This window comes from Spermophilus citellus (assembly GCF_964194105.1).
Source record: "Spermophilus citellus genome assembly, chromosome: 10".
Taxonomy (NCBI): Eukaryota; Metazoa; Chordata; class Mammalia; order Rodentia; family Sciuridae; genus Spermophilus; species Spermophilus citellus.
Genome location: NC_138197.1, coordinates 127,511,135 through 127,523,862, shown reverse-complemented (window position 1 = coordinate 127,523,862; position 12,728 = coordinate 127,511,135).

Here is a 12,728-nt window from a genome sequence, read left to right as displayed (position 1 = left end):
AACACCTTCTTTGAGTCCCAAACTCGCATCCAGGTGCCCATTCATTCCACGCTTCCACGTGGGTGTCAGATAGGGACTGCAAACATGACTCGACCCAAATTCAACTCCTGATGGTCAGCCCTGCCTCCGACTTCCCGGGTCACACCCGCCTCAGTGCTCAAGTCTTGTCCATCCCTCTTTCTCCAAATCCTAAGTCGGTCTAGCTCTACCTCCAACAGTCCCCATAGAAACGCTTCAAGCCATCTCCCTGTCCCTACTTTCCTTCTTCTGGGAGTGGAACTCAGGGCCTTGTGCATGTGAAGCAAGCATTGTATCACTGAGCAATGTCCCCAACCCTTTCTTTAATCCCTAAGGGCTTTCATGTACCAATCAATGTCACAGGGCCGGATGACACCTGGAGTCCCAGCTATTTAGGAGGCTAAGGCAGGAGGTTTATACAGCCCTGCCCATCTGGCCTCTACCCAACCTGTCCACACCATATGGCCTGTTCCCCCAAAGCACCAAGCTCATTCTTGCCACAGGCTCTCTTCATGGGCTGTGTCCTTGTCTATTTACTTGCCTGGCTTTGTCTCATCTTGCAGGTCAGCTTAGATGTCACCATTTTAGAGAGGACTTCCCGTCCTTGGTTAAAGGAGTCTTCTAGTGTTAGTTTAGTATCTCTCTAGGGTGTTAGTCTATGTGTTTGCTAACCCTTTAGCCTGTCTTTTCCAACCAGAATGGAATGAAGGCAGGACCCTGACGATCTTATCACTACAGCATGTGCAGTTTCTAGGAAAGGAGGGCCACACTAAATGCATGTTGAAGGACTAAATGTGTGGAAACCTTGACACTGGGCACTTTGGTCAACCTGGTGAGACGTTCTAAAGTCACTCGGCCAGGAAGTACAAGAACTGGAATTTGCATCCGGGTCTGACTGACTTCTGGTCCAGATATTCTGGAGGTACACCTAATGGGCAAGGAGGGCAGCGTCCGTGAGTAGTGGGTGTAGTGGCTGGGAGTCCCCCTCATGCCGAGATTTCGGAGGCAACAGGGAGGAGGCTTGCAGACCATTCATTCCCCTTTGCCTCTGCTGTGACTTCTCACTGCCGGGAGGCTGTCACTCCAGCAGCCTGGGCTCCGGGATCTTATTCTACCGCACAGGGTGTAGGACCTCAAGGCTCTCTCCCTTGACAAGTGTAACTAGACTTCAAGGTCCTTGTTAGGCTTTCCTGCCTCCCAGCCTTGGTCTCCCTGGCACTGTGACATTTGTCCCTTACCTCCCAGAGGTTTCCCATGCGGTTGACCCACTCGCTTCCTAAGTGACCAGATGTTGAGCCAGCTTTCTCTAGGACTCAGAATAACACCCCAAACCAATTGCTCACTGCCCTCTGCTTGCACAGCTAAGAGAGCCACTCAGGTTGCCTCTCGGGGCACAAAAGTCCTCAGTTCTAGAAACATCGCAATTGTGACTTGTCTATCTTTTCCACCCTCCATTGTCCCCGGAGCTTCTCAAGAACGGAGGTCACGCCTGATGCACAGAGGTGCTCAACTAGTGAGTGACCCGTGGACCTGCACAGTACCTGTGGTCCCCGTGCTACCTAGAGCCTTGCTACCTGGAGTCCTGGCCTGGAGGAGCAGGACAGTCAGGGCTTCATTATGGACCCTGAAGGGACTGCTTCCCACGGATGTGGTTCATTTTCTGGTCAAGGGGTATCATGTAACATTGTAGTTAAAAACTTCTTCCTGGGCTGGGGATGTGGCTCAAGCGGTAGCGCGCTCGTCTGGCATGCGTGCGGCCCGGGTTCGATCCTCAGCACCACATACCAACAAAGATGTTGTGTCCGCCGAGAACTAAAAAATAAATGTTAAAAATTCTCTCTCTCTCTCTCTCTCTCTCCAAAAAAATAATTAATTAATTAATTAACTGCTGTCATGGAAAAATCTGAAAATTTAAAAAACAAAAAACAAAAAATAAGTAGTGGAAATAGTGACTTATAACCTATTGAATAAGATGAGAATCTGTGAGTCCATACTGACGTAAATATGTAAACAAACCAAGAGGAAAAGGGAACCTTCTCAAACAGAAGGTATAATGGCATTGGAAAATGGCCATCCGAGCCGGGTGCGGTGGTGCACGCCTGTAATCCCAGTGGCTCTGGAGGCCGAGACAGCAGGTTCACGAGCTCAAAGCTAACCTTAGCAAAAGTGAGGTGCTAAGAAACTCAGCGAGACCCTGTCTCTAATAAAATACAAAATAGGGCTGGGGATGAGGCTCAATGGCCGAGTGTCCCTGAGTTCCATCCCTGGGCCTTCCACCTGCAAAAAAAAAAGACCATCCAGACGCCGCCATTACTACCATGGTAGTAATGGATTGTAGCAGGTGTCATCAGTGCATATGAAAATTTAATGAGAAGCAAGATATTTACATAGTTTCAAGATATTTCCCCACAAGACAATTATTAACTATGGATGGAAAATAATAACTCTAACATTGGAGAAATTAGGCAGATCCAAACCTTCACTAAGAGACTCTCAAGTTAATATTATCAGTTAAGTTAATGAGAACCGATTCCAGGCACAGGCCTGGAATCCCAGTGACTCAGGAGGCTGAGGCAGGAGGATGGCAAGTTCAAGGCCAGTCTCAATAATCGGCAAGACCCTGTCTCAAAATAAATAAAAAAAATTAAAAAGGGCTGGAGCTGTAGCTCAGTGGTGGAGCATCCCTGAGTTCCATCCCAGCACAAAAACATTTCTTTTTCACCAGTAATGGGACCAGGGGGTCTGTGGTTTGCAGTTAGGTGATGGCATTTTATGGATGTCAATTTCCTTGTTTTGATGATTGTTCTATGGCAATGTAGAAGGAAAAAGTAAGACAAAATGATGGCAGTGTCGGAGAATGTTCTTGATTTCAGGAAGTTACGCACCGGAATATTTAGGGGCAAAGAGGCCTCATTCTGCATTTTACTCCGAAATGGTTCAGGAAAAAAAAATGGAGATACTATATGGATGGAATTGTGTCTCCCCAAATTTATCTGTTAAAGTTTTACCCGCCCCCCGCCCCCCGCCCCTGTGCTTCAGCATGTGACTATACTTGGATGTTAGGGTTTTTGGGGGGAGTGGGGCAGGTACCGGGGATTGAACTCAAATACCCTGCCACTGAGCCACATCCCCAGCCTGTTTTTATATTTTATTTAGAGACAGGGTCTTAGTTTAGAGACAGTTGCTTTGAGGCTGGCTTTGAACTGGTAATCCTCCGGCCTCAGCCTCCTGAGCTGCTGCGATTACAGGCACACGCCACCACGACTGGCGGATGTCAGGTTTTTAAGGAGGTGAAAGGGCGATCCTAATCCCGTCAAGCTGGTCTCCTTATTAGAAGACAGAGTCTGGACACCCAGATGTCTAGGCTGCCCACGCAGAGAGAGGCCTCATGAGGACACAGCCAGAAGGTGGTCATCAGTAAACCAGGGAGAGAGAAGAAACCAGCCACACTTATACCTTGAAGCTCAGAGCTTCAGGGAAATGAGCTGCTGCTGCTGAGCCCCCCACCGTAGACACCAGGGGGTATTATAAGGGCACTTTGAGGCATCTGGGCCAAGAGCATCTAAAAATGCTCTATTATACTTTCAATTTTTCTTTAAATCTGAAATTATGTCATAATGAAAAAACTTGTAAGCAGGGACCCAAGTTAGTGTGTAGGGTGGAAACCTGGCCCTATCCCGCCCCCCCCCCCCCAGCTGCCCTCCCTGTCCTCTGTGACCTGGCTTCCTAATAAAGCTTACTTCCGGGCTCTGAAACAATGTAATTCGTTCACACTTAAGAGCCTTTGGCAGCGGGTGCTGAGTGTGTAATAAAATATCAATTATATGGGGTTTGACAGAGAGTGTCCCTAGAGTTCCCTAGGACACTCCCTCTGAGAAACCTGCTTCTCCCAGGGGTGAGTGACTTTAGTGACACCAAGTCACCCTGCAGAGAGACCTCACCGGCCACCCACAGGGAGGGGACTTGTTGACAGTTTCTAGAGAAGAACCCGCCCTCCGCCCGTTGGGCCCCACAGAACTATAACTAGTCGGGCTGGTTCCCCTGTTCACCTGCCAGGGTGGGGGGTCCAAAGCACGGAACAGTGCCCGGCCGGCGGAGTCCCAGCAGGACTGTGGCCCGCAGTGGAGGGCATGGCCCCGGTCTGATGCTCAGTGACAGAAGAGGGCTGCGACCCAAGCCCAGCCTTGCAGTTCAGACTGGACACGGCTGACTCCATGGGGGTGGGAGGCGTTGCTCTCTCCAGGCTCAGTTTCCCATCTGCAGACTGCGAGGTCAGTGGCTTTCAGACAGCCTGAAGCCACGCTGGACTTGCTTCAGATGAAGGTCACCTCTGCAGCATGTCCCAGGATGGAAAGCAGCCAGACGTTGGGCTGCCGGGGAGGAGCCAGGGCTGCTTCCCGCGCCCTGGTCAAGGGGCTGGAGATGTGACTCAGAGGTGGGGCACTTGGCTACCTGCACAGGCCCTGGGCTTGAGCCTCAGCACCCGGTGGTTGATATATGGCCTCTCATTATGGGTGTTCTGCTCTCTGGTACCCTGAGATTGACTCCCCATGGGCTTCTGTCCTTGGGGCAGACATCCAGGCCTGGGCCAGGTCCCACATTTCCATGGGTCCCTTTGCTGGATTTAAGCGATGCCAAAGGAACCCCTTTCTGCACTGTTGGCACCTTGTCTTGACACTTCCACCCACCACAGACTCACACCAGTTTCTTATTACTGGTAATTAATAATAATTAATCTAATAATGATGATTAGAATGTTAATGAGGCACTTCCTCTGGGCCGGGCTCTGGGCTCAGTGCTCAGGACTTGTTAGTATTTTGTATTTTTTCACCCACTGTTTTCTCTCACTGCCAAGAAACTGGGGGGGGAAAAAAAGTCTGACACTGACATTTCAGAGTCTCAGCTTTCCCTTCTCATGAAGCATGATCACAAGCTCAGAGCTGAGGAAATGGGCAGATCCACGAGTCACCAGCTGCCCTGGGACCCAGGCCTGGTCCCCAGTGTGTTGCTCTGTGCCCTGACTGCCCCTAACGCTGTCCCGATTGGAGCAGTCAGGTGTGGTCATCCCCATGTTGTGACAAGGAAATGGAGACGTGAGAGGTGAGGAAACCAGCCCAACATCCAGCCCCCGGTCCCTGCCAGAGGAGGACTTGAACTCAGGTGGCTCAGCTACAAGGGCTGACTGTGTCTCTTGCTGCCCCTGCCAGGGATGGGCTTTTCTGGGAGAGGCATCCCCAAGCCACAGAGGGCACGGAACCCTGTGGGCACCAAGTTTCTTCCCTTTCACACACACCTAGGAGAAATTAGGCTCAGCAGGAGGTTAATGACAATAGCTGATAATAAAATGGAAGAATGATCACAATGTACCATTAGGTGAAGGCCCCTGGGGCATCGGCCCTAGTTCCCCTCTGACTTCTACTCCCCCATTGCCCCCCCCCCCCCCCCCCCCGCAAGCCCTCTTGCCCTCTGACAGCCTCAGCGTCCGGGCTGTGTGTCCGGCATCTGAAACGCTGGGAACCAGGAGGGTGTCGGGTTCCTGGTTTAGAAGCTTTGCCTGTGCCTCGTGAGGTGCCTGTGCCTCGTGAGGACCTGTGGGGGGCCCAAGTCTAAACTTGGTCCACCCGTGCTCCTCAAGCCTGCCCACGGTCCGCAGGCGATGTCGGGTACTGCTGGAAGCGTTTCACTGGATTCTGACTGTCACGTGAGGTCAGGTGTGGAATTTTCCACAGGTGGCTTCACGGGGTCAGCGCTCAGAAAGCTTCAGATCCTGGAGCGGTTCAGGTCCGAGGTGCCCCGCGTGGCCTGGAAGAGAGCCATGCCTGGGGCTGGGGATGTGGCTCAAGCAGTAGCGTGCGTGCGGCCCGGGTTCGATCCTCAGCACCACATAAATATTAAAAAAAAAAAGAGAGCCATGCCTACTAGGCGTCCAGGCCCTGCCAGGGCTTGTCCAATTGTAACCCGAGAGCCGCCATTCCGCCCCCCTGCTGCGCCCTGCAAGGTGGTCCTCTCCAGGCCCACCAGGCCCCAGAGTGGCCAGGGGTCCTTCCTTCTGGTCCCTGCTCACCTCAGCACCCTTCCTTGTCCTACCACCTGTGGCTTCTGCAGGAAGCAGGCCAGGCCGCTAGACAGCTTCTGCGGGGCTCCCAGCCTTCTCCCAGGCCCTCAGAAGCTGTCCCTTGCCTTGCCCCAAACCCACCTTTGCCCTTCCTGGGCCCTCCCACGGGCATCTGTCCCTCCCCCTGGAGTTCTCAAGTGACTGTCATGTCTAACAGTCACCCCTGAGCCCCACCTCTCCCTCGCCCCTCACCCCAGCCCCACCCTGTTCCTTCTCCCCGGTCATGGCCAGACCCCAGCTCATCCTGGCTCCCTGCCTCGGGTGCCCAGGCCCCTGCCTCTGGACCCCTCCCAGATGGGTGCTGCTCTAACGCAGGCCTCTCGCTGAGGTCCCAGGAACTCTCTGTCACTAAAGCCAGGGTCTGAGCCAGTCCTCATCTCTCTCGTCTTTTGACAGCAGGCTGCCCAGGTGCAATTGACCCTCTTTTTTAGTTTTTAATTTTTTCCTCTTTTTTTTTGTGTGTGTGTGTGTTAGAGATTGAACCCAGGGCCTCACACATGCTAGGCTAGTGCTTTACTGCTGAGCCTCATCCCCAGCCCTTTTTATTTTGAGACAGTCTTACTAAGTTGCCCAGCTGGCCTCAAACTCGCCATCCTCCTGCCTCAGCCTCCAGAGTAGCTGGCACCTCAGATGTGCATGCCCATGCCCAGATTTTTTCCCTCTTTTTGAAACACTCTTTCTAAAGCTTGGATTCTAGAGTTTGGATTCCCCTCAGCCTTCCAGCCTCCATCCTGCTCTCTCCTGAACTCCTAGTTAGTAGTGAGACTCAGCTTTGGCCTTAGCGTCCCTCCTGTGAGATGTGACCAACTCCCAGGTTTCTGCCTTGTGCTCAGGGCTGTCTCCCGTGCTCCAGGTCCACTTCTGCCCTTCCCAGCCAGCTCAGCATTGTCACAGTGGTACTTAGCAGCACCCTCCCACCTGTACCCCCCTCATGAGCTTTAACAGGTTGGTGACACCACCTTTCCGTAGCCACTCTAGAGAGCAGCCAGCCTCCTGCCCAGCCTCCCTGCCTCCAGCCTCCATGCAGAGGACAGAGACTTTTCTGTACTGAGGATGTGGCTCAGTGGCAGAGCACTTGCCTGGCATGTGAGAGGCCCTGGGTGAAAGAGAGTTTTCTGAACCCTGACCTTGGCCTGGCCACGCCTCTTCTCCAAACACATGGCCCCCCCATTGCCTCCGTCTGCTTCACTGTCACTCAGGACCTCTGTCCTCATGGGCACCTCCGGGCTGTCTGGCCGCAGCGCCCTCCACCTGGAGCCCCCAGCCTGGCGTCCTTTCTTCGGCGGGCTTCCTCCCGCCCTGCTGGCATGGTTCCCGGCGCCGGGTAGGACACAGGGGGCCCATCCCTATTGGCAGTGTCTTTGACTCAGTGTCTTTGTGGCTGAAACCACAGGCTCTCTAAGGACAGGGAGTCTGTTTTTCTCACGTTTGTGTCTCGCTCGGGGCTTGGCATGTGGTAGGAGCCGAGTTGGATGAATGAAGTTGACCTTGGGCCTTGGGCCTGGGCTGGAGAGGGAGGCGATGGGCTGAGGGGGGGGGGGGGAGAAAGGAAGCGGGCGTTGCTCACCTCCTAGAAGGTCCCTTGGCCCCCTGACGTGGGCCTGCTTGTATCACTGACTGCCATCTCATCCTGCCAACAGCAGGGCCACCACTCTGGCTCTCGGGATCCTTGCCATTCCCTGTATCATCCCCGAACAAGTCCATTGGACCTGCCAAGAAGGCGTGATTGGCAGCAGTGGTCAGGAGACCCTGGGACCCAGAAGAGGACCCCCAGGATGGCGAGTAGGTAACTCGTGCTGGTGCAGCCTGGGCTGTCGAGGGGTGCAGCCTCTACTCAACCTCAAGCCCTCTCACTCTCTGCCACTTCCCTCCCCAGGCCTCCCGCCTGTCATCCAGGATTTCCCACCCCTTCTCCACTCTTGAGGCTTCAGCCCCAGGGCACCTCCTGGAGGGCTCAGAGGGAAGTTGGGTGCTATTGTGTGACCAGTGCACTCCTCCTGCTGGCTCTGCCCACGTCCAACCATCGCAGGAGTCGTCAGAGCTGCCGGTCCCGAGCTGAGCCAGTGGTAGCTCCGGATTCCGGGCCAGAGCTGCTGCTCAGGGGCGGGCACAGCACCCACCTTGGCTCTGTTCGCCCTCCCATGGGGAGCCAGAAAAAGGTCAGTGTCTCTCCAGCCTAGTGCTGTGGGTTGGTAGGGGCTGTGTCCTTCCTTCCTGGGCAGAAGAAGTGTTGCGATGAGCAAAAGGTGCGACTTACGCAGTCGAGGGAAGAAACAAAGAATGTCCACGTGCTTCTGCCCCTTTCAATGCTTTATTCACTCAGATCTCCATACAGCTTCACTCTATAGGTTCTCAATGAAGAAAACGAAGTCCTACTGCTGGGCCCTGCAACAGACATGATCAATTCACAGCAAACAATTCTAGGTTAATTCCAAGCACTGCAAACACACTTACTCATGACAGGCTCATGGAAGACACTCCCTCCGAGTGACAAGTTCAAGCGCCAGATCTAAAGTCTCAAGCCTTGGGCTCTAAGTCCAGCAGGTGCCCACTCACTCTGCCCACGGAGATCAGGTCAGGAGCCAAGGCAGGCTTCTCCTGGGGTGGAGCTGGCGGCCAGTTGGTGGGGGAGAGGGTCGTCGGGAGAAGTCGCGGCTCTCACCAGGGTCAAGAGGTGGCTGCAGAGTTTGACAGTGGTGAGGACAACGCAGAGGACCAGGCAGATGAGAAGAGCTGGGGTGTCGGCCCAGGTCCTCACCAGGCTCTCAGGTGAGGGCACCCGGGTCGGCGCTGAGTGTCTGCTCACTTGCTCCACCATTTATACTAAATTTTGGGGTTTCTGACCCCCCTTTCAGTCCCCATGAGCCACTGCTGGATTTCTCAGTGACGTCATTTGTCTGGTGGCCCCCACCCTGATTTTCTTGCTTCTGGCTCTTCTTACGGGGCGGGCGAGGGCGACATGCCGGAGGCTTCACTCTGAGCTGGTCAGGGTGGGCAGACAAACCGAGGGCCACACTGGGGGGCTCCGTGGGTGGGCCTGGGGAGACTGCAGGTCTCAAACTGGAGCTTTAACATGGAGCTGCTTAGGCTCAGGCCCACGGCCATCCTTACAAGAAGCCAGAGAAAAGAGAAGGGGGTGACTGCAGAAAGACAAGCCGTGGAAGGCCACCTAGGGATCACCCTGACGTCTCCACCACTGGCTGGCCCCTCCTTGTATTCTGGAAGATTCTCTGGTTACTTTCCAGTGGTTTACTCACTCACCCACACTGATGTTGAGTTGGGTTTCTCTCACCATCAAGAGAGTCTGACTCATTCTGATCTTTCTTCTTGCTCCCGGAGAACCCTGGCCCTCTCAACTCCGGCCCCTGCCAGAACTCCCTGAAATGCATTCGCATCGTCGTGTGAAGCTCATTTGAACACACTGGAGAGATTTTATGCTGAAGGCTGACGGGGAAGATGGGTTGATTAAGCGTGAGGGCTTTCTGTTCTCACAGACAAAACAGAACCTGTCACCTTGTCAATCAAGGTAGAAGTCACGTGGGATTTCATAGATTTCAGTTCTTCCCTCCCTCCTTTGGCCATAGGGAAGGCTGCATTTCCCACTTTCTTTGAAGTTGGGTATGACCATGTGGCTTGCTCTAGCCAATGAAAAGCAGAAGAATCATGTCACTTCTGAGAAGTAGCTTTAAGAATCAGTACCTGATCCCCCACGATCCCTCACTCCTGCCACAGAGGTCATGGAAGCTCATGTTGAGAGTTGCCCCTTAGCCTCTCCACAAACAGAGACCCCCTATCCCTCCTCACACTGGACACATAGAGTGAACAAAGACATCATGCTGAGCCAAGATTGAGGGGCTGTTTGTTACTGCAGCATGCCCTTGCCTCTCCTACCTCCTATAGACTGGAATGTAATCCACTGAAATTTTATAATTTTGACTACATTTTCATGAATGTTGTCTAAGCCTGTTTGGACCACCGTAACAAAACACCTTAGATGGGTAATCTGCAAACAGCCATTTATTGCTTACGGTTCGGGAAGCTCATCAGTTCTGTCAGCTCATCAGTTCTGTCCAATACTGAGGCATCAGCAGATTTGGCATCTGGTGAGGGCTCACTCTCTGCTTCAGAGACAGTGGCTTGGTTTCAAAGTCCACTTACACAGTGGAAGGGGGTTGCAGAAGGGGGCAAACAGGCTCCCTCAAGCCTCTTTTATTTACTTACTTATTTATTTATTTATTTATTTATTTTTTTTGTGTGGTCCTGAGGATTACCCAGGGCCTTGTGCATGCTAAGTAAGTACTCTACTATTGAGCTAAAATTTGTCTTTTTGCTTTTAAATTTTGAAATAGGCTGAGTTGCTTGGGTTGGCCTCTAACTTGTGATCCTCCTGCCTCAACCTCCTGAGCACCCGGGATTACAGGTGTGCACAACACACCTGGCTTCAAGCCTCATCTAATCACATTCTTTTTTGGGGGTACCAGGGATTGAATACAGGGGCACTCAACTGCTGAGCCACATCCCCAGCCCTATTTTGTATTTTATTTAGAGTCAGGGTCTCACTGAGTTGCTTAGTGCCTCACTATTGGTGAGGCTGGCTTTGAACTCACGATCCTCCTGCCTCAGCCTCCCAAGCCATTGGAATTACAGGTATGGGCTGCCACCTGGGCCTCACTGACTCACACATGCCTATGTTCAATCTGTTCACGTTCCCCAAACAATCCCCATGATCTCATGATGGTGACCTTTTCCCAGAGGAAAGGGGTCCTCCTACCTAGGATGTTCTTACTTTCCTAATCCAGCAAACTCCTATTCGACCTTTGAAACCCAATTTCAGAACAGGGCTTGGTTAAAAAAAATATATATATATATACACACACACACACACATGCGTGTGTATAATACATGTGTATATATGGTATATATATAATATTTTTATAACTTTATTTTACTTATTTACTTTTATATGGTGCTGAGGATCGAACCCATGGCCTTGCACGTGTGAGGCGAGCACTCTACCACTGAGCCACAACCCCAGCCCCATTATATATATAACATTTTATACACACACACACACACAGTGTAAAGGGCCAGATAGAAATATTTCAGGTTTTTCAGTCCATATGATTTCTGTCCTAGTACTGAGTCTGCCTTTGCAGGAAGTGCAGGTGGAAGCAGAGGATGGCGGGCTCCCTCCTGCTCCACAGTGGGCTCACAAAGCTCCCACAGAGGAGAGCTAATGCCTCCAGCGATGAGAACGTCTCACACCACCCTGCTGTGATGAGCCAGTGGAGGGGGGTCACTCCATTGTCTCTCATCTAGATTTCTGCAACAGCCTCCGCTGGCCTCCTGGCTGGCCTCCTCACTGCCTTAGCCTTGGAGTCCACTCTCAGGGAACGACCCATCTGTTAAAATGTAAGTCTGAGCCCATCGCTCCTCTTCTGTAAAACAGCCCGAGGCTCCCTGTGGCTCTGAGAGGGAAAGTCCACAATGTCTACAGGCCTGACACTCCCCACGCCTCATATTTCTTTGACCTCATTACCTACGATGCTCCTGTATTAACTTTCTGTCGCTGTGACAAAATACCTGAGAGAAACAACTGAAAGAGGAAAGATTTGTTTTGGTTCCAGGTTTCACAGGTGTGGATCCAGGGCACCCGGCTGTGTTGATTCTGGGGTTTGGTCATCTGTGATGAAGCAGAACACCATGGTAGGGAGCCGGTGGTGTCACAAAGCTGCTTACCTGTGGAGGCCAGGAATGGGGCAGGGAGGAAGGACAGGCGGACTGAGAAAGAGAGAGGGAGAGGGAAAGGAGAAGGGCTCTCTTTAACCACCTGCTGTTTCTACCCCTCCAATAGTCCATTCAGCTGTGAACACATCGAGTAATCCATTGATGATCCAAACACTTCCCCAAAGCCCCACTCTGGACACTGCTGCACTGAGGGCCAAGCTTCCACACACAAACCTTTGGGGGACATTCTAGATCCAAACCATGACAGTTCCCACTTGGGAACTGTCACAACAAGCTCCTCTGCTTTTCTTGAAACAAGCGAGGTCAACTCCTACCCCAGGGCCTTTGTACTTGCATTCTGGAACATACTTCTCCAGATTATCCACCTGGCTCACTCCCCTCAGCTCCATCAGGTCTTTATTTAAGTATCTCCTTTCTCAGTGGGGCCTTTCCTGGCCATTCCATTGAAAACTGCAGGCACCGGGGTGTCTCGGTTGTACAGCAGTTGCCTAGCATGCACAAGGCCCTGAGTTCCATCCCCTAAATCAAAACAAAACTCCCAAAGAACAAAAATTACAACTCTCCTTTCTGCTCTTACTCCATAGCATTTACCATTCCCTAGCACACTATGTATTTCCCCCAACTTTTTAATCGTAGAAATGTTCAAATTTGCAGATGATGGAAGGACTGGGGCCGTGACACTCGAACACACAATCCCAGAATCCACCTTGTGGCATTTAATTAAATTAATTAATTTATTTTCTGGCGAGGTACCGGGGATTGAACCCAGGGGCACTCCACCACTGAGCCACACCCCCAGCCCTATTTTGTATTTTATTTAGAGACAGGGTCTCACTCACTGAGTTGC